The following is a 23,227-nucleotide window of genomic DNA, read 5'->3' on the forward strand; positions in this document are numbered from 1 at the left end:
ATATAGCGCTCCTAGTTGAGCGCGTGGCCGAAGAAAATAGAACCAATAATCTTGCTGTCAAAAGTTCTGCACCAGACATTAAAAGATCACCGGTACTAATGTTGCGATAGCCTTGGCCATTGGAGATTTTCTGCGCTCCAATAATAAGCATTATGGAAATGGACTGCAGCGTTAATTGAAATGCTTTCTGGAAAAAGTGTGATTTAAAAGTCATTATCTTCTAACGTCGGGTCCATTTGATGATTATACTCGTGAGGATTTGTTCTTTTCATGATCCTTCACGCAAATGATTTCGGCACCATTACCTCAGCACTTCACGAAAGCTATAAATGCCAATAAGTGTTTCCACATCTTCACTCAAGGGAACGTCCTGTGCTTTGCGCTCCTGAAGGTGTCTAACTCAGAGCCAGGTAGGTCATTGAGGTTTCGGTTAGTATCCTTCCACAGCGCCACGATTGGTATATTCCTGAGGTCCTCCTACTACTGACACCAGTGGTACCCAACGCAAGAGGCGTATGTGTCCTGTGATCCTTCCTACAGCGCATTATTATTGCCTAGAGCATCCAAAATGAAAGACCGCTTTTGTGGAGCGCTCTTACATTATTTTTGTAAGCAGCTTTAGCAGTGCGTCACAGGGGCGCACCGCAAGAGAACGCGTCGCGCTTCGAATTGACTAAGCATCTAAGCATTTTATTCAAATACATATCTGCTCCATTTGTAGAGTGAAGTTCGAATGCTTGAGGCTACAGAATAAGCACAGACTTGAGCAACGTTGCTCGCTGAACACTCATCGCGAAGAAAACTTCAAAGGTCGTGCTCGAGTCTGGGTTTACTTTCCACAGCTGCTGGCGCATACCTTTCCACCTCCTCAAATGTCAAACCCCGATCGGGGCAGCATTGAAAACAAACGTGGTCTTTCGTACTTGACTGGTCTTCTGGGAGGTTGAAACTAAGGCCTTATCACGTGGCTGTGTATGTATTTGGCGGGCTTTTTTTTGAAGACCAATAAATATCTACGTAAAACATAGCTTCAATAAACCACACAGCTATTTCTTTTTCAAGCCAATAAGCTACTGTTGGTTGCTCGGTACATTAGGCGGACGGAATACTGCTGCTATATGTACGTAAGCACTCAAGATATTTCCACGAGAGACTTTTCTCCAATGAGTAAACAGGGATGAAATAGTACGCACGCAGCATAAAACAGCAGAAAGTGTTATTTCATTTGCTTGTCTAGTTTTGTGCTTGTACACAATATGCGAATTTTATTAAGCACTTCACCATACAGATCACATTTTTGTGCGACTTCTTGTGCAAGGATAACACTGAGTTAGGTGTGTATGTCCAATCCGAAGACGACATAAAATAACTTCGATGAATAGCTCTTAGTGCGACCATGACTTCCATTCTATTATGACAGGTTTAACTAAGTGTAACTGGTTATTTACTTCAGTGTTTCATTGAGACTCAGTTTTTATTTAGCTTACAGTGCGCTAAGGTCATTGCGACTTTGTATGGAATGTTTAATTTTTTTAATATTGTCACTGTCAAACAACTAGAGCAGCCAAAGTAGGTTCACCCAGCAGGTAGGTTTAATGAGCGAACGTACATGGCCAAGACAGCCGGGAGCGCGAGAGGAAGACGAAGAACGTACCGGGGGGACTAGCATGGCTAAGGCCAGCTAAAACGTCCGGTAAAATAGTCCAGCCGCATGACGGCGCCACAAGATTGATTAGGAATGCGGCAATATTTAGAGTATGGGCTTGCGCAGCACATGCATCTGCTCTTTCATTTCCATCTATTACAACGTGGCTCGCAAGCAAGAAAATTTTTACGCTCAGCCCATGTGCGGTGGCTCTACTTATGTCGTTTACAATGTCTCCATTAATGGTTTGACCACATTCCTTAAATCCATTACCGGGAACTAAGAGCACATAAGGCGGTTCGAAAGAAAGCTGAGTTGTTCAGTTCATATTGCGCAAATCTTCCAAATCTCTAAATGCTTTAACATCCGCCAGCTCGACCTTATCCCATGATTGCAGCGCACAGATCGATTATGGGCTCTTGGTTTGTTCATGCTGGTTGTCATGAGGATTGGCTTTATCATTCCCATGTTGCAGAAGATGCATCGAGATGTATCTGGAAGAAGTCCAGTCATGCGCGTGCGCGTCTGCAATATGCTAAAGCATGCTAGAGACCATTCACGGTTTTATATTATTCGTTCTTCGCCGCCTTTATATTGAGCCCTGACAGTGAAACTGGCATTCGAAGATCAACGACCGCCCAGCATGCTTGTTGCTATCTCCGCCGCCAATAGCTTAGGTCTTTTGCGGGCGCAGGTGAGCCCAGTAAATTGTTTATTCCAGTGAATTTTAAGCCTCCTCATTTGTCGCCGAAAGCCGTCACCACTACGCGACATCTGATGGAGGTGCTGAATCCCGACACCGTGACGTATCCCCAAAGATGGCACCCATCGAACAGAAACAACCTTTGGTTTTCGTCCAGCCTCGAGAGCCACCCTGCTACCAATTACGACCTGATGAGGATGCGGAGAACTGTTGGAATGCGCCTCAACGTAGAAAGCCTGGAATTTAAAAACGAGGCTAAGGCAAGCCTATTTTGTTCTAGATTCTGTCTGAATCGGATTCAAAAATTGCAAGACTATTTCAAAAGATTTAGACACATTTAGAAGGGAAAATTCTACTCCCGAATGAGTGTCCTGTCTTATGCGGTAAAGATGAAACTTCCTTTCACCCGTGCTGAAACCCGACATGCCCCAGGAGAGCAACGTCAACTTCCTGATGAGCGGCGCAAAATACTTTTTACTGGCACTTACGTCAGCCCCATACACCGTGGCGGAATTCACACAAGATGCAGCGAGCTTTGATGAGACATTAGACTCCCTAACCCGCCAGTCGCCGCTCCAAGCTTAACCCACCAGCGACTAGCGACTATGATAGCTCACGTACATACCGAGACAAACAGCGGGAACTTATTTGCAATATCGTCCGCGAAAAATCACGCCAACTCCTACCATCGTCCCAACAGCCCAAATTATCCACGCCTCCGGAAGTCGTCCACAAAGACATCCAGCAGGAAATGGGCGTCCCTCAAGTCACGGCTCCAACGGATTTGGCGTAAGAGCCCATTGCGAATAACTACGCTGCCGCATTAATCAGTCCTGTGCCCAGACGAGACCCTGAAAGCCCTCGTCTACGCGAACAAACTCTTTTCGAACGCCACCTCTTGGCCTCCGCCCGCCAAGCCAACGAACAGCCATTCAGCCACAGGAATTGCAACGCCTGGAGGAAGCCTGCTGGGCTTCAACTGCGGTGAGGACGGCCACATTTTACGCACCTTCCTGTACAGACGCAACAACCTGCGCGGCTTCGCCATCGACATCCCACGATACCGTCCTGGTAAGACTAGAATCTATAGATAATTATTTATGCAGCGCAGTCACCATGCCATCGGTACAACTCCCCATCTCCGTAGAGCGCCCGATTTGCGTCGCCAAGCCGAAGTTAGGTGTGATGAGGGTCCCCTAGCCCCCATAGGGGAAACAACTGAAGAAAGCAATCTTTGGAAGTGAGGTTGCTCAACTACGAAACGAAGATGCTCCTCCGCCGCCGGTGATTGACAACGACGCAGCCACAATATCGCCGCTCCCCACGACAACACGACGAGACCACTACCAGACTCCAAGCTGACACCGCCGTCCAGCGAAGTGACTATGGCGTGTCCCGCATAGGAAAAAGCAGCAGAAACGAAGCAGAGATCGAAGACAGAAGCCAACATCCAATACGAGGACGCAAACGAGTGACCTCGAAGTTGCTGTCAACGGTTGCACGGTTACCGCTTTAGTGAACATCGGAGCTGATTATTCTGTCATCAGTGGAGCGTTCGCCACCCAGCTCAAGAATGTGATCACCACTTGGGATAGCCCTCTAATCGGCACCGCTGCTGTTAACCTTACCACGTCGTCCGGCCGTGCACCGCAAGATTTACAGTAAATGGACTTACTTCTCCTATGAGCTTCGTTGCCCTACTGAATTGCTCGCGGGACGTTATCTAGGAATGAACTTTCTCAGTGAACATTGGGCGATAATCCACCTTCTCTCAGAGCTCATCAAGCTCTCGACTGACAACGCCACAGCTACCATGAGGACATTTACGCATCACGTCACACTTAACGTCATCGACGGAGACTTGGCTGTGCCGCCAAAATCAAGCGTCGTCGCCTGCTTGGGCAGCGCAAACATCGAAACCGCTGAAGAGGTCATTCAAGGAAGCACCAAATTGCTTTTGTAAAGAGGGCTCGGCATTGAAAGAGATATCGGCCATATCCGCGGAGTACAGTGTCAGGTTATCATAACGAATTTCACCGAAGAATAGCGGCTTCATAAGGGCATGACGATAGCTTTCCTTGACTACCTAGCTGACAGCCGAGATGTCTTCGTCCCCGACCAATCCTAAGGCCATACACCCAACTTATCCAAGCAGCCTACGTATGACATCAACGCAGGACTACCCTGAGACAAACAAGACCGGATTCGCAGTCTACTTGAAAGCTACAGCGAGTGCGTCTCTTCAGTGTCAAAGTTGCGGCAGAATGCGTTGGCAAATCACCGCATTATTACTGACGAACACGCTTGAATACTTCGCCAAATCCCCTACCATATATCGTAACAAGAACATCAGGCAATACGTGATCAAGAAGAGAAAATGCTTCACGACGACGTCACCCCGTCATCGAAGAGTTCCTGGGCGGCACCAGTCATTCTCGGGAGGACGACGTCACACTTCTATTCAGCGTCGATTACCGCCGCTTGAACAGCATAACGAAGATGATGTCTACCCTCCTCCCACTCATCGACAACACGTTGGAGCAGTTCTGCAATGCAAGGTACTTCTCACCGATGGACGGGAAGAGTAGCTACTGGCAAATTGAGGTCAATGAAAGAGATCGCGAGAAGACCATATTCATCACACCAGGTGGCCTTTTCGAATTCAAGGTGATGCATTTTGTCCACTGCTCCGGACCAGTCGCTTTCTAACGAGTAATGGATATAGTACTGCCAGGCTTGTAGTGGCAAATTTGTTTGGTATATTTAGACAACGTCGCTGCGCTCTCGGTGAAATTTGAAAACCACCTGAAAAGGATTCGGACAGTGCTCGATGCAATCCAATCATCAGGGCTCACGATGACAGCAGAGAAGTGCCATTTCGCCTACGAGGAACTGCAGTTTCTAGGTCACATCTTAGCAAGTATGGTGTTCGCCCAGACCCAGGGAAAACAGCGGCGAACGCAGTTTCCATCACCTGCCACCAAGGCCGAATTTAAGCGCCGCCTACAGTCACCTCCTGTCCTGGGATACTTCAATGAAAATGCCGAGACCTAAATTCAAACAGTCAAGAGCGCACATGCGATGACCCAACCAGACGTCCGATCTAGGCGTCCGTGCGGTGCCTTTCTCTTGGCGTTTCCTCGAACGCCGCACCCCACAGCACACAGAAGCGGACAGTAAGGTAGGCATCAGCGGTGTTACAAATTGGCTTACAGCAAATAAATGCAGTATCTGTCACAATTCTACGCAGAAGCCATAACCGAGGCGTAAGAAAAAGGAGGAAGGTGGCACTGAAAGAATAAAAAGGCACGGTAGTGGCGGACTGTGGACCACCACGCAATAAAGGCTTTCGCCTCATCGCACATTAGTGGTCCAAAATGCCCCACTTAGTTTTTTTTTTAATTTCTGCATCCTGAGAATATTTGTCGTGTAATGACTTCGGACAGTGCACGGGCGCCTTGCACTTCGAGTCTACAGCGACGTGACCACTGCGGCCGGGATCGAACCCGTGTCTCCAGGCTACGCACTCGGATGCCATAACCGCTGAGCCACATCGGCGGGGTACAACCCACTTTCTTTCACGTCATCCTGGACAGCTACTGATAAGTGTGGTGGTCCGTTGTTAAAATTTAGGAATGTGCTTTTCTCAACATGCTTTCTGTGTGTGACTGCTCATAGAAGAGACAGAGTATTTAAGATAATGCTACAGAAATATTAAGGTGCGTCGAATGCTGGTGAGATGAACGCTTTGCACAGCGATTTTTAAGTCTTTGTTCGTGTTATTGTCTTGTTCTGTTATGTATAGATGTGCACCCTGCTTTAGATTATCATTGACCACTTCCGCCTGCTCTGAATATATCACCCAAGTGTGGTTTGGTTTGGTTTGTGGGGTTGAACGTCCGAAAGCGACTCAGGCTATGAGAGACGCCGTAGTAGATGACTCCGGAAATTTCGACCACCTGGGGTTCTTTAACGTGCACAGACATCGCACAGTACACGGACGCCTTGGTTTTCTTCTCCATCAAGAAGCGGCCGCCGATGCCGGGATTCGACCCCGTGTCCTTGCGAACAGTAATCGAGCGTAGTGACCACTGTGCCACCCCGGCGCGCCATATCACCCAAGTGGGGATGTAGTCCTCAGTTGATGAATTAGTTTGCTACATATTCAGGTATAAAGCAACAGAGTAACGCAGCATTAAATGGGGTTCTTGCCAAGCCAATCATTTGCTACCTTGCTATTGGTAGCACCTCTCATCCAGTTCCCGCGGAGCGTCCGAACCTAAATAAGACTGAACGGCCTATAGGTTTAACTCGGCCAACGCGAGTGGCCCACTTGCCAGGTTGCTAAAATGAAACGCAGTTTCGAATGATGGAGGACAGGGCTGCGTGTCTCCTTGGACGCCCCTGTAGACAAGCGGCACATGGAGACGACATCGACAACGCAAAGAAACGTAAAGCCTTATTCACGCTCTAAAATGCATATCTAGGTGCACAGCAGAGTCGTCCGATGAATGTACTGAATAAAGGGATTTAATATCGAGGCCCGGGGAGATATAGAAGGCCTCAAAGCTGGATACAGCCGCCCATAGACTTAACACAAATGACGAAACACATTACCTTGACTACCGTCAGCGCCCCGAGGTGATAGTCACTAGGTGCGAGATAATGCTCTCGGTACGTTTACTACGGCTGACGATAGCTGGAGGGCAGATCTTTTTGACTGCTTTTTCGCTTGTGTCTTTTCGCCATATGGACAGCCTGATCGTAATGGGGGCGTTTCCGCTCATTTTGCTCACCGAAGCGCACTATCACGGCGGGCAACGATCTTTGCAGTTTTCTTATCTTATGGCGTAGTTCGCGCCCCTTGCGAGTTTGGTCCATATGCTGCGGACGTAGCAATATTTTTGTGAGACTTTCAAAGCGGTTTTAAATTATTTCCACGTGAGACATTCTATCGTGCAAAATACGTCAAAAACAAGCAGCAGGACAAAAACTACCTAATGCAGCAAGTAAAGTTTGGGAAGAAACAAATCTGCGACATAAAATTATGCTAATCCTTCCTCATATCCCTACTTTCCCAAACTGCGCGTCGGTATACTCTTAAAGAGCAATTAACCTTAGTGTCCAGTTTTTTCTATTGCGCTTTGGAGATCATATATTTCGACGATGCATGGAAAACGAGTGGCGCATTTCCTGAGCTTGAAAACATATGGGTGTAATTATTTCAAATAATAATGCGACGTCGTAACACAGAAAAGCGGTAACATGTGACCGAAAAAAATATAAGCACACTGCTTAAGTTAGCTAGGTACATATTTACTCTTACTGTAAAGTGTATAAGGATATATTCCGAAGGAATCTGCTGCTCTATGCTAGCGACTATCGCAATTTGGAAATTTCTGTTTAGGTTTACACTGCCGTCGCACCGTCGTTCGCGGACAATATTCAGGTCATGTTCAGAAAATGACTCGCATGTGTGCTATTTAATTTGCGCACGGATCTTTATGAACGATATATGGGCTGTAATGTTCAATAGTTACACCGGCATCGTAGTACCGAGGTATTGACTGATGTGGGCTACCCAGTGTTCTAAAACGAGAGTTCCTTTCGCGCAGCGCGCGGGCGACATGGAAAAACGAGTTGCAGTGACGCAGCATCCATATAAATGTCCATATAAAGCAAGGATTAATATTCGGAGCTTCCTACTTTAAACTATCTTGACAGTAACAGCACGCGGGAGTGAAGAGATAAAGCACGCGATCTTTTGATCTCCTTGAAACAACTAACAAAAAGAACCAGTGTGGCATTATGCGCGATGATAACGCTATAGGCAGGGTGACAGGCAAAGAAAACATTATTAGCGGGTGAATCCTGACCTGAAGTAATGTGAAATCATGCGTTTCACGATCATTTTTGTTAGGTTCCCCGAACCCAGCCAATAGGTGAGTGTGCTGCCTTAGTGCATAAGGCTCAGAAAATGAACCAAAGTGAAATCGCCGCAAGAATGGGAAGGTCCTTTTCTACGGTCAACAGCATTATTAGGGGTTTTTAGGACGAAAGGAGAGTAAAAGATGCTCCGTGAGGAGTTCCGTCCGGATTGCGTAACAGGGCCCGAAGATCTTAGTGTCTTGACTGAAGTTTATCCATTCCTCGCGACGCGATAAATCTGCGACGTCCTCAGCCTACATGTCTCTGAGGAAACCATGATGCTCCATGACGGAATTCAAAGCCGGGCAGCGGCGACTTGTGCCGCCGCACCGCCGCCAGCGGATGGGAGAGAGAGAGAGAGAGAAAAACACTTTATTTAAGAGCGCAAATTAAGCACTCAACATATCCTTCGCCTGGTTTACCAAGCAAACTGGTCTTCCATCTGTGCCGATGACAGCCAGGCACTCCAGGAGGGAGGTGAAGGGAAGTGAATGTAGTGACTGGACTGGGCGACTGGACAGGAGTAGAGGCAGTGTTCTAGATTGGCATACAGCGCAGGACAGTTGGAACAGGAAGGGTCTGAACGAATACGGAAATGTAATTGTCGGGAAGGTGTAATAAGAGTGTTTGTTTGAATCCTACGAAGTATATGTGCTTGAGCAACATTGAGATGCCGATGAGGGCGGGGTACGTGCCTAAATGACGTTTTTAGTTGGCGATAGTGTTCCTTAATTGTGAGTTTATAGGCCAACGCATCGTCCCAAGTCGGAGGGCTTGACCAAGGGATCACAGGCGCCCGGATGTGAATATCGCGGGCTAGCTGATGAGCCAGTTCATTTCCTGTGATACCTTCATGGCCAGGGACCTACCGTATCATGACTGCCAACGAACGTAAGGCGTAGTGTAATGCTGTTTCTAGGTCCGAAGGAATTAGCCGACGCTGCAGCAACTGAATAGCCGCCATTGAGTCAGTGTAAATGGTGTACGAAGAAGTGCGAGGAAGTTCAGAGAAGGACATGATTGCATGAATGATAGGTACAATCTCTAAAGTAGCGATGGGGGGAGGATTGCTGTATGGGCCGCATGTATGAAGGGAAGGGTCCGCCTCCAAAGGGGTGAAGATTGCATATGCCGCAGAACCTGTGTCCAATATGGTGGCGTTTGAGTTCGCCGAGGCCCACGAATGGACGCAAGAGTGGTGCTACGTCGTGTAAGCGACGAATCAACATTCAGCACATGATGGGGCCAGCGCCAGAACGCTTGGCGTCCTGGAAACTACCGGCCTGCTTTTGATGAATTCTTTTATAACAGTTGAGTGAAACAAAATGCTCACTTTCTTTTTCATTTGCGAGGAACGGTATATAACGTGCGGCAGAGCGAGCGCACAGCAGTGAACGTATGGAGGGCCGTGAGCTACCAGGGCTGAGGATCAATCCATAGAATTCAAGGCAGTATGACAGGGGAGGCATGCATCGAGATCCTGGTGAATGGTTTGATGCCATATATGTTGAATGGGCCGTTTTCAGAAGGCTTATTCTGTTTTCAACAAGATCGCGTTCCAATACACACAGCTCGAGGTGCGCAGGGCTTCCCGGACAACTATGCCATAATGCAGGTACAGTGGCCAAACAGCAGCTACGACCACAATATTGGAACTGCGTGGGGCATGATGAACGCAACGCTTTCCATGCGTTTAGGGTCCAGTTCCACCACTTCGGACCTGCTCTGGGTTGCAGAGGAATGGCAGCTTCTGCAGGCGGACTTGAAGCTGGTGTACGTAATTTATAATCGCTGCCGGAGTGCATGGCGACAGTAAAGTGTGCTTGTGATGGAGCCACTCGCTCTAGATTGAGTTTTATGAAGTACTTGTTGTTTTGTTTTTTTCTTCACCTAGCCAGTCACAAAGGTTCCTGCCCTCTTCCTGCCGAAGGTGACAAGCCGGACTATTTTCACTTTGAAACAGAGGGCGTGCGTACGTGTCAGCGGGTAAATAATTCATATAGAAAGGCTCAAAAATACGTTGTCAACAAAATTATTTCGTAACATAAAAGATGGATCTCACCTCTGAAATGGAGCAAACGCTTTGTGCGCAAGATTTATTTTTTTTACTATTTTGCGAAGTTTCGGCATAAAAGGGCTTTACTTGGAAGCACACAACAGCGGCAAAAGCATTTTGTTGCGTCGCCAGCATTTGAATCAAACTCTGAAGAGGCGCGAGCTGCGGCAGTTAGGCGAGCAACTTTTCGCTCCCGCGCGAAAACAACCGCAAAGAGCGTTGTCTTGGCCTTGGAGGCCGCATCGGGAACAAAAAACACAGAGACGCCACCCTGACGACCCCGCTGCCTACGCGACAATAAAGTAAAAAATAATCTGTAATAGTGAGCTGCACACCAGCTGTCATCAGCCACCATAAACATACCGAGAACATTACCTCGCGACCAATGACTATCGCTTTATGGCGGTCCACGCCACGCGTTCCGTCATTCGTGTTTAGTCTGTGGGCGGATGTACGACTCAAGAACCACTCAATCAACTCGCTACTACTTCGGACTTGAACTGCTTATTTCTCAGCGCGTCGTGAAGCAGCAAGAATTGAATATTTTATAGTGCGCACGGTATGAGAGGGCGTAGTACAGCCGCCTTGATTTTTAACAATATAGCATGAGGGTCGACCGAACTGCTTTTTAGCGCCTTTAACGGCGATAAGCGTGCAACTAAGTGAAAGTTCCCGCACGCGCACGAAGGCAGAGCGTCGTCTGCTACGCTGTTCCGAGAAAGAGGACACACGCCCTGCCACAATATCGGTTGGCCGCCAAGCCGTAGAGCGCATGCAAATGATTATTATGTGAGACTGAATGATACGTGATTTCTTTCTGTCTTTTTTTTTTTTGCCTTTTACGGGAGGGCAGCACGGCCGATACAAGATATAAAAAAATTAAAATAAATAATATAGCAGCACACTGAAACTATTGCCTGGATCGCGATAAACGGGGTTCCAACCAGCTCTTTATTCAGCCTTGAAGTGTTTCGACGGTACAAAAAGGCATCGAAGCTTTCAAACGCCCTCCCAGTCAACACAAAAACGATTGGAACCAATTGGAATGTCAATGGGTTCCTTTGGAAATTTCTTTCAAACTGTGCAGTCCAATTTGACTCTCCAATGGGTGCCAATGAGAATTCCCATTCCACCTGGAACCCATAGGAAAGTCTATTTGGAAATCACATTCCAGTTGGTTCAATTTAAAATTCTAGCATTCAAATTGGTTCCAGTTGGATACGCCAATTGGATCTGCTACGTGTGCAAACTCTATAGAGTGCCATTTTACATAACTATGGTCTAATAAGTTCATGCTCCAAATGAAAACTTAGTTTGACAAATCTTTGCCAACTGCATAGTCCAATTGGTCGAACCCATTGCATCCAATGAGTCTTACCATTGAGTTCAATTTGTCTGTCTAATTGCATTGAGTGCATCCATGGAAACATTTGCGTACAAAGAGAGCAAACGCAATATTCTGTTCATAATAGCAAGTGTGAGCAGCCTAACCTGTTAAACTAAATTTATCATTTGCACTATCGCTGCAAATAAAATTAAATTACTGCACCTAAATGACAAGAGTCACTGGCCCCCAGCATAAGAGCAGGATGAGTGGTGTATATAAGGAGGAGCAGAAGTGTGTTTGCTGGGTGTATTAGTGATCTCGTGTTATAAGTTACTGTGCAACTGTATATATTGTTCTTGTGTGATATGTGTGCTTTCCTGTAGTCCTTCATTTCCATCAAGCATGTAATTATCAGTTTCCACATGCCTAGTGAACATGCAAATCGTCAATCAGTCTTCCTTCTGTCCCAATTGGTACATCCATTTGTATGCCATGGGTGTGGCCCATTGAATCCCATTGGTATATCCTGTTGGACACATTGCACGCAGTTGGTCGACCCATTGAATCCAATTGTGTGCAGTTTCTTCTCAACCATTGGCTGCAATGAGCTAGGTGTCCGGAAACATAATTGGTTCCCGTTGGAAAACCAAATGGGTCAATTGGAAATTTGCAGTAGGTTGCAATGGTCTTTTTTGACTGCGCTCTTCGGCGGAGAATGCCTCCACGTGTCCCACTGGAACAACGCCACCGCGTGATCGTAATGTCACTTTGCGACAAGTCTCAGAATGAAATTGCTAGGAGAATTGGAGTCACTCCAGCTACCGTAAGCAAAATAATTCAGGCTTATCGCGACGAAGGGCGCATTTGTGACGCTCCTCGACATTTGAAGCGCAAGACGACCGAAGAAGATGATTTGTGGTTTGTGGGGTTTAACGTCCCATCGACGCATCGGCACGTGCCATCGTGGAGAGATACTCGCTACGGACGTGGCTATCATCTTTGCACAGTGAGCAACATTTGTCCCGCTGTTTTCCTGTGGCTACGCGCAACACTATTCCTGACACTTTGGCAGCAGCAGCGGACATGCGTACAACCAACTGAAGCGGCTATCTACTACCATTTTTCAGGTTGGTCCGGGCTACATTTGTAGTTTCCTTTTTTCAGTGTCTCTGCTGCTGCTGCCGAAGTGTTTGTGACATGCCAAATGCAGAAATACTAAAAGTTCTCAAAGATTTCAAGCAAGAAGTTCTCGACTTGCTTAAAAGTGACTTGCAGCAGCAATTTACCGACTTGCGTAACTCTCTGGAAAGAGAACTTCAAAAAGAGCATCGTGGCCTTAAGCAGAGCCTTGACTTCCTCAATAAACAGTATGAGGAAATGGTAACAAAATGCACTCAACTCGAAGAAGAAAACAGTGAGCTTAAAGCTCAGAATGAAGCCCTAGTTACTGAACAAGAGAAGCTTAAAACACTTGCCGCTCAAACAGACAAGAGAACTACCGCCCTCGAGCAGTACTCACGTAACAGAAACATCGAGCTGAAAAATGTCCCCAACACTTCCGATGAAAGACTAACAGAGGTCCTTGGAAAACTTGGCGAAGCTGTAGGCGGACCAATAGAGGAAAGCGATATTGATATTTGTCACCGTGTTCCTGCTAAAGATGCCCTCTTCCCGCACATAGTTGTACAATTTCACAACCGGTCTAAACGCGATGCAGTGTTGGAAAAGGCGCAGAAAATGCGTCGATCTGCTACCGATGTCAGCGTGTCGGAAAAAAAGCCCATGTACGTTAACCAGAATCTCTGTCCACAACTGAAAAAGCTACTAGGAATGATAGTGGCAAGAAAGAAAGAGATGAGCTGGCGGTATGCCTGGACGAAAGACGGAAAAATATTTGCCCGCAAAACCGAGAACTCCGGAGTGCTTCAGATAACGAGCAGCAGCGATATTGAAAAGATTGTTTAACAGGTTTGGGTGACGCCCTAATCGTTTTATTTCAGATACTGTCAATCCCCATTGGGATTTTTACAGGATGGACATATAATTGAATAATGACTACAATAATGGCGATACAAAGGATACAATTACATGAATACAGAAAAACAAACAGGTAGCAGGTGATAAACAATGTCCTACACAGCATATCTAGGTAATAATGCAGTTAGACAAGGTAAATAATGTAGTAATACGATAGCTTTCATTTAGAGTATTGTAATTGGTTTGTTATATTTGGTTCGAAATGGTTTACGTGTTGTGTAGTAGTTCTTCGAAAAGGGTTACAAATTTCGGCAATGATGTGCTGTTGGTGATGTGGGGATCCAAACCGTTCCATTCGGTAGTTGCACGTGGAAAAAAAGAATATCTAAAACACTCGGTACGGAAAGAATATTCTTTGAGAGTTTGTGGGTGTTTATGGCGGGAAGGTCTGCATTTATCTAAGGATATATACAACGAGCTATCTATGTTTGGTGCATTGTGTAATAACTGGTGAAGTAATTTTAGTCGTGCAAGTTTGGCGCGGTTTTGTAGAGTAAGAATAGAGGCTTTTTTAAGCAATTGGGATGGCGAATCAGTGATCCTATATTTGTTAAATATAAATCTAACTGCCTTTCGCTGTACTCCTTCGATTTTGTTAATAAGCTGTTGTGTATAAGGGAACCAAATTGTGTTAGCGTATTCGAGAACTGGTCGTATAAATGTATTATATGCTAATAGTTTAGTTTCTGGTGGTGCTTCATGAAGTCGTCTTCTCAACAAGAATAACCGTTTCAAAGCAGAAGATACAATGCTGTTAATATGTGCTTCCCATCTTAGGTCATGTGAGAGGATTAAACCTAGGTACTTATGTTGATTAACTCTTGTCAGTGGTATGTTATTTATGCTGTACGTGAAGTCGGACATTTGTTTTTTACGTGTTATAGTTAGGAAGGCAGTTTTTTGAATGTTTAGTTCCATTTGCCAATCCTTGCACCATGTTATCACGTCTTGAAGGGCGTTGTTTAAGTCATCGTGGTCCTTCGAAGAGTTAATTTCATTATAAATAATGCAGTCATCGGCAAAAGGTTTGATTTTAACTCTTATGTTAGTGGGTAGATCATTGATAAAGATGAGGAATAAAATCGGTGCAAGGACGCATCCTTGGGGTACTCCCGATGTAACCGATGCAGTGGATGAAATTTCATGGTTAACTGTAACATACTGAGATCGGTTAGTTAAATAGTCCTCTATCCAGTTGACAATGGAGCCGTTGCCTAAGGTTGTTCTAAGTTTGCTAATTAGTTTTTTATGAGTTACTTTATCGAAAGCTTTAGAGAAGTCTAATGCAATTAAGTCAATTTGTTTTTGATTATCAATGCTTTGGGACAAATCATGTGTTAATTCTAGTAATTGAGTGATGGTGGAAAGTCCTCTCCGGAACCCATGTTGGACGGGTGACAGTGTGCTCTCTTGGTCAAGGTAACTAGTGATATGCTTTAGTATAATGTGTTCTAATAATTTTCCTACCGTGCATGTTAACGAGATTGGTCTGTAATTTGAAGCATCATCTTTGCTGCCTGTTTTGTGTATAGGAATTACTTTCGCAATTTTCCATTCTTCAGGAAGAGAACAAGTAGATAAGGATTTAAGAAACATTAAATGCAAGTATTTGGCGTTTACTTCGGCATATCTGTGAAGAAAAGTGTTAGGAATATTATCAGGGCCGTTTCCTTTTTTAGTATCAATTGATAGTAGTAGGTTCAGTACTCCAGCCTCAGTTATCGTTGGCATATCTAATGGTCTCTGGCAGATATGATCAGCCACCGGAATCTGGCCATTATCAGCTGTGAACACGGAGTGAAAATATGCGTTTAAAGAGTTGGCGAACTTTTCGTTTTGGTCTCGCGAACTGAAAGTGTTTTTTTGCTTTTGGGGATTAAGGTACGTCCAGAATTTTCCAGGTGAATGTTTCATAAAGTTAGGAAGGGTATCTGAAAAATAAATTCTTTTAGCTGTCTTAATCTTTGCTTTCATTTCACTGATGGCGTTCGTAAGCCTCTGTTTTATTTGAGAGTCATTTTTTAACTTTAAAGATTTTTTCAGTCTTTTTACTTTGCGTTTCGAGTGAATAACATCACGTGTTATCCATGGGTTATGTCTATTTGATCGTTTGGTTTTTTTTGGCACATACTTGTTGACACAGTGTGATACAATGGCCTTGAAGCTTTGCCATAGTGTATCTATATCTGTGCCTGGACAATTATAAAGTTCTTCAAATGATTCAAACTCCAATATTAGAAAATTAAGTATGCTTGAATCATCAGCCTTTGGAAAGTCTAAGTAAGTTGTTTTGGAAATGGAGTGAATTGTTGCGCCTTCAGTTGGAGTAGTGCATAACGTCAATTTATGGTCTGATATGCCATCTAGAACTGCTAACTTAGTGTCGTCAATTGAAAAATGATTGCTGAGGAAGATGAGATCAAGAATGTTAGATGCATTACCTTGAACACGTGTGGGTTCGTTAACAATTTGCAACAAGTCAAAACTAAGCATAATATCAAGAATAATTTCAGAACCAGGAGAGCGGTAGCACATAGTTTCCCAGTTTATATCTGGAAGATTGAAGTCGCCAAGTAGAATAAGTCTGGCTTTTTGTACATGACGCTGCATATATTCGTACAGTGATACTATTGCACGTTCGTCTGCCGAAGGACTGTGGTATACGCAGCCAACAGTAGTGGTAGTAGTTTCAAAAATCAATTTACAAAAGAGTGCCTCAATACCCTCGACCTCCGGCAGGACTACGAAAGGAATTTTTTTGTTTATTAATATAGCCACACCTCCTCCTCGTGTTAACCTATCTCTGCGAACAATTGCATAGTTTGGGGGTGAAATTTCATTGTCACATATATCTTCAGTTAGCCACGTTTCCGTAATCGCCAGGAAATCAGGTTCGAGGCCTATCAGAAGCGATTCCAGTGATTCAAGTTTATTAAGAATACTACGCGCGTTTACGTTCGCAAATGTTATTGATTTCGTTTTGGGGGCTGCCGGGGGCGTAGGTTTGGTCACGTACCTTGCTGGTTTTTTTTCGTTTTTATTCTCGCTTGCATGTGTCTTGAAGGGTACTCGACGTTTATTTTCTTCATCCCATTGGAAAAGTTCCCCGTTAATGCGCACTTTATCGTAGACTAGAGCTACCTTTGCACCACGATCTTTCATTTCTTTTACACTATTCCACAATTTTTTTCTTATGTCACGTACTCGGACGGAGAAGTCTTCACTGATCGAATAATCTGAATCTTTAAGTTTACGACAGTTTTTTAGCACCAGTGTCTTTTCACGATAATCAAGAAGTTTTAGTATTACAGGCCTGGTTTTTTCAGCTGAAGGCTTGCCCAACCTATGAATGCGTTCTATTGCAACAGGTTCAATTTCAAGGATGTTGTTGGCAATGCTTTCATTAAACATCTGTTCTAAGGTGTCGTTATTTTCTTCAGGATCTTCTGGGATGCCGTATACCAACAGATTACATCTTCTCGAGCGGTTTTCCAGATCATCCAGTTTTAGTTCCAACGCGGAAACAACTTTCTGCAGGCTGGCGACCTGGATTGTGCATTCCGATAACTTTTTGTCAAGAGCTGCCATATTTTCCAACTTCGCTTCAATAGATGTTAATCGTTCCTCTTTGATGTTTTTTATGTCGCCAGCAATTGCTTCCAGTTGTTTGGAAATCTGAGTGAGCTCAGGACCGGGGTTTGTCTCGATATCCCCCGCTAGCAGCAGTAGTTCAGCAAGGTGTGCTGCTAAATCACAGAGTGAAGGACACAGCAACCTTGGGCACGGCAGCACAATAAGAAACGGGTCATCTGAGCGAAGACATTTACCATAAAGTCTTCTTACCTGCACGATATAGGCGAAAAGATTATGCATCCGCATGCCGCTGTTGCTGCCGTGCCCAATGATGCCGGGTATAGTCGAGCCTTGCTTTATACTGAATGGGTCGCAGAGCGCCATCTGTGCCGAAGTGGGGATTCCGTCGATGCAGAGTGTCACGGTCGGTTGTCGTTGGAAGCCGAAGTCGTCAATGACCGCCGTCGCCACAGGCCGGAAGGAGCAGGAGTGGTCTATCTCCCGCGTTGTTGCGTCCTGCGTCATGGGGCCATGATAGTCTTGTGCCGTTGGTATCACCAGCGTAGTGGCGAGGATCTGCACGATATAGGCGAAAAGATTATGCATCCGCATGCCGCTGTTGCTGCCGTGCCCAATGATGCCGGGTATAGTCGAGCCTTGCTTTATACTGAATGGGTCGCAGAGCGCCATCTGGGCCGAAGTGGGGATTCCGTCGATGCAGAGTGTCACGGTCGGTTGTCGTTGGAAGCCGAAGTCGTCAATGACTGCCGTCGCCACAGGCCGGAAGGAGCAGGAGTGGTCTATCTCCCGCGTTGTTGCGTCCTGCGTCATGGGGTCATGATAGTCTTGTGCCGTTGGTATCACCAGCGTAGTGGCGAGGATCTGCACGATATAGGCGAAAAGATTATGCATCCGCATGCCGCTGTTGCTGCCGTGCCCAAAACTGTTGATATATAGTCGGATACCAGATGGCACTACAAGCATCGCCCTTGCCCCTTGTTCGAGAAAAGTACAACATTTCTTTCTTGCATATAAATGCTCAGTCAGCAAGAAACAAAGAAGACGAAATAACTACACTTTTTGAATGTTTTAGTTTTAAGTTTGATGTAGTGATGGTAACTGAAACTTGGTACCAGGATGATTCAGAAGCACTTCGTGTGCACGGCTATCAAACCTTCCACTTGAATCGCAATGGGAGGATAGGGGGTGGTGTAATGCTGTTAGTGAAAGATGCATTTCAATGCGACATTGTTGACTCTTTTTCTGTTATAGCTGATGATTACGAAATGCTAACTTTGAAATGTAATATGACTATTTTTTCTGTGGCATACCGTCCGCCTAAAAGTAGAAATAGTTCTTTTTTTCCGTTTCTTGAAGCATTTCTAAGTTGGGTTAACGAAAACGACTGCAAACTAATTCTCGGCGGAGACTTGAACATTGACCTTCTGCATTCGTCTCCACAAAAGAATTGTGCTGCACTTTAGAAACTAATGCGTTCACTAATATCAAAGAGCAACCCACTCGTATAGAGCATGGTACATCCACACTCATAGACATTTTTATCACCAACACTATAAATGTGCCTATCAGTTCAGGAGTTCTTCAAACCACTTACCTATATATTTAGTGCTTAGTCATAAAAAGTTCCAATTAAAAGACGCGAAGCGGAGTGTTAATACATATCGGCAGATAAATGAAAGCACCCTGGAGGTTTGTTATAATTTACTTTCTAAGATATCCTGGGAGAGCGTTCTTTCGAGCACTGATGCGCAAGGGGCTTATAACACCTTCATACACAAATTTATAAATGTTTATAATGATTGCTTTCCCTTCAGAACCCACAAACGGCCACGCAAAGCGCGCAAACCCTGGATTACTGCAGAATGTATCAAAGCTATAGAGCTGAAAAATATTCTTTATAAAACGTTTTTCAAATACAGAAACAAAACCGATTTAGATGAATTCAAAAAACACAGAAACAGAACAAACATTCTTTTACAGAAAACTAAGAGTGTACTTTGAAAACCTTTTCGTCCAGGACACGAAGCAAACTCCAGAATTCATTTTGAAAAAATTAAATACGCTCCTAAACCGCCACCCTGGTGCAAATGATAACCCCAACGAGATAACTGTAAATGGTACAACTCTTGCTGGAGAAAACTTAGATGTAGCTTTTAATCATTTTTTCACATCAGTAGGAAATTGCCATCATGACCCCAGCTGTACAGATTTTATGCCCCAACGAACAGAAGATAGTGCATTTTTATCTCCAGTAACTGCAGATGAGGTCGTGTATACAATCATGTCTTTAAACAGTTCTACTTGCACTGATATAGATGGCTTACAGATTCGGCCACTTAAGTATGTTACTATTATTATAGCTCCAGTTTTAGAGTATATCATCAATCAAATATTTTCATGCGGTCAATTTCCTCGCCGACTCCAAGTGGCTAAGGTTACTACCATTTTTAAAGGTGGTGAAAAATGCAACATGTCTAACTACAGGCCCATTTCAATACTCCCTGTTTTCTTCAAAGTCGTTGAAAAACTAATACACGTTCGAATGAGCTCATTCCTAACCAAGCATGACATCATGACACAATATCAGCTTGGATTTACAAAAACACGATCCACAGAAAGCTCCTTGCTTGCGCAAAAAGAAATCATTCTTAATGCTTTTGAGCGTGAATTTTATGCACTTGGAATATTTGTCGACTATTCAAAAGCATTTCACAAAATAAATCACACCACGCTATTAAAAAAAATTGGAATATTATGGTTTCAGAGGCTGTTTTCTATCTATCATTAAGTCCTACCTACAACACCGCCAACAAAGGGTACACATAAATCTTGCTCTAGTTTCAAACCATTATTACACGGCGTACCGCATGAAAATATTCTCGGGCCGCTGCGTTTCAACCTATATATTAACGATCTTGTTAACATAGATTTAAACACTTCATTTGTTATTTATGCCGACGATACAAGCCTATTTTTCTCACATCACGGTTTACCCCTGCTTGTTAAAAAAGCGAATGAAGTGCTTGATGTACTAAACTCTTGGAGTCAAATTAATTCTTTAACTGTAAACGTTTCGAAGACAAAATCAGTTCTTTTTCGCCCTAAAAATAAGCCAGTTAATTCCAATATTGTCCTTCGAATAGGTCTTTCGGTCAAATATTTGGTACCAGTTATAAAAACGTTAGGTGTTCTTTTTCGAGAGAATATGCAGTGGAGCGCGCATGATAACCTTGTTCACTCCAAACGTTCGCGAATAGTAGGTATTCTTGCACGCGTTCGTTATTTTTTGCCAAAGCACATTAAATTGCTCTTATACAACTCCCTTTTCATGTCCACGCTATCGTATGGTTATTTGGTATGGTCAACAACGACCTACACAAACCTATCCAAAATCTATCGACTGCAGAAAAAAGCTGTAAGAATCATTTCTAATGAGCCTTATGACGCGCACACAGAACCTATATTTCATGACCATAGATTAAAGCCATTACCGAGCCTGTTCAACGCAATTCTGCTAAAACGTTATCATATTTATCGCATAAATAGTGACTCTTTCCTTGAAACACTTGCAACGCGGACTCCAGTTGAAAAAACGTATGGCACACGAAGCAGTCAGATTTGGAAGATTCCCCATACCCGTACCAACTATGGCCGCCAAATGTTGATGTACAGGGTCGTCCACTTCTAGCTAGAACACGGTCACTGCTTTTAAAGCAACATTGTATCTGACGCAGGCAGATATCGATGCAAAGCGATGCAAGCACACAGAGACACGGATGTGCTGCTTCACATGGCCAGCCACTTTAGATTACTGCGTGGCCGGGTCGGATGCAATGACACCTTGAAAGCAGTGACCGTGTTATAGGTAGAAGTGGACGAGGCTGTACATGCTACCACAAGCTCTTAATTCCTCTGTTAACAAGTCCAGCTAATCTATACAATAGTATATGTTCTCAAATCAAAATATTTTAAACACATGCAGTTCTGCACCACCCAATATTAGTCCTATCCTCTAAATGTACTTTGTAATATATAACACCGTCGTTATGTTTATAATGACTTTTTCTTGTTTGTTGCGTTTTGTCCGCTGCTGTATTGCACTGTAAGCGGGGTGCTAGCCTATGTCAAGCCATCGCAGGCTTTTTGCTAGCACCCTGCAGCATCACGAGTACTGTATAATCAGTATTGATGCTAAATAAAATTATTTGTATTTGTATTTGTATAAAGCAACTCAGGCTATGAGAGACAACATAGTGGAGGACTTCGGAAATTTCGACCATCTGGGGTTCTTTAACGTGCACTGACATCGCACAGTACATGGGCGCGTTGCTTTTAGCCTCCATCGAAAAGCGGCCGCCGAGGCCGGGATTCGATCCCGCGTCCTTGGGAAGAGTAGTCGAGCGCCGTAAGCACTGTGCCACCCCGGCGGGGTAAAACCGAAGAAAAGGAGCATGCCATTGTTGCTGCGGCTTCTGTAGCACCCTTCATGACTGCTGGCCAATTCAATCAGGTGGCTGGAGTGGACGTGAGTGACAATTTTGTGCGTGTCCGACTTCGAGAAGCAGGTCTTCGCCATAGAGTAGCTGCCCAGAAGCCAAACCTTTCGGCGACTAGCAAGGAGAACAGGCTACGTGCTACACGTGCAAACTGTAGTTTGCACGTGAGCATATTGAATGGACCTTGGAGGACTGGGAAAATGTGTTCACAGACGAGTCCATGGTTTACCCAAAATGAAACCAGCAACAGAAAGTTTACCGGCCAGACCTCATGAAGTTGGTGATTTATCATTGTTCATTTTTTTTTATTTGGCTTTGTTTGGCTTACATCTAAGAAAGTATATGGCATTTGCTTCACGGGTTGACATGTGATTATCAATTTCAGCTGTCACTGTTCAAGAAATAGATGATGCAGCACAGGCGGGTAAAATGGTTCTTAAATATAATTACGTATACTTGGTTAAATTCGAAAGATGTTTGCTGACATTGTGGATGGATTATAGTTCCATGTAAAGAGGGGGTGTATTGTCGGTGCAATATTTTATCTGGCTGCCGTTTAATATTGTCTAGGAGCCATTCACACAATATATGTTGTTTATAAATTTTTTTTCTACTGTTACAGGTTTGCTCCACACTATGTTCAGAAGGTCAAGTCTAGTGGCAGGAGGAACCTAAACATTTGGGGTGTAATAACTAAGGACGGCCTTGGTCCACTCCGTCGTATATCGGGCCGCTTCTGTGCTGAAGCATATCTGGACGCTATAATGAGGAGCTTCTTCCCATCTTCTGGACGGCCCTTCACGGACGGTCGCTTCTGCCTACAGCATGACCTGTCACCGGTGCATGCTGCACGCGCCGTGAAAGAACATCTGGAACAACTAGGCGCCATGACATTGTATTCGCATCCCCAGGGAGTGGACCTCAATATAATCGAATATGTTTGGGGTATCCTCAAATCCAACTTGCTAAAATGAGTCTGCGTGATGCGTCGGCAAACGACTTGTGGGAAGCCGTGAAGAGTGAATGGTATGCCCTCAAGGATGACGTGGACCTTGTACCCGCACTCTTCGACTCCCTGCCTACGCGCATCGCGGGTGTTGCTCAGTCCGGAGGAGAATTTCACCGTTATTAAATTCTAAGTATTATCTGTGAGAGCCTTAGGTGAAGATCTTGTTTCACTTATAAAATGCACTAAGCAAATAAAGGTTATTCGGTGAAAATACGCAGAAGTATTCAACTTCCGCGGATGCATGAAGCTATGCCTTACTACCCGCTTCTCTCCAAAATAAAAAAACTAAAAAATAACATGCTTATACATCCCACGCTCCTCAATGCATTCATCGCTTCTAACCTTGCGACTATCGTTTCCAGTTCAGGTGACCTATGCAGGAAGCGGCAACCCTTTTGCACAAAAAAAAAAAAGAAAAGCGCAATTATTCGT

At 44.6% G+C, this 23,227-nt stretch overlaps 1 protein-coding gene across 1 annotated transcript in view; it reads right to left on the reverse strand.

Moving 5' to 3' along the window:
- Positions 1-23,227, reverse strand: part of LOC146193210 (uncharacterized) — a 64,541-nt gene that overhangs the window by 39,322 nt on the left and 1,992 nt on the right. The window lies entirely within an intron of this gene.

Source organism: Amblyomma maculatum, chromosome 4, assembly GCF_055883805.1.
Source record: "Amblyomma maculatum isolate TAMU_Amacu chromosome 4, ASM5588380v1, whole genome shotgun sequence".
NCBI lineage: Eukaryota > Metazoa > Arthropoda > Arachnida > Ixodida > Ixodidae > Amblyomma > Amblyomma maculatum.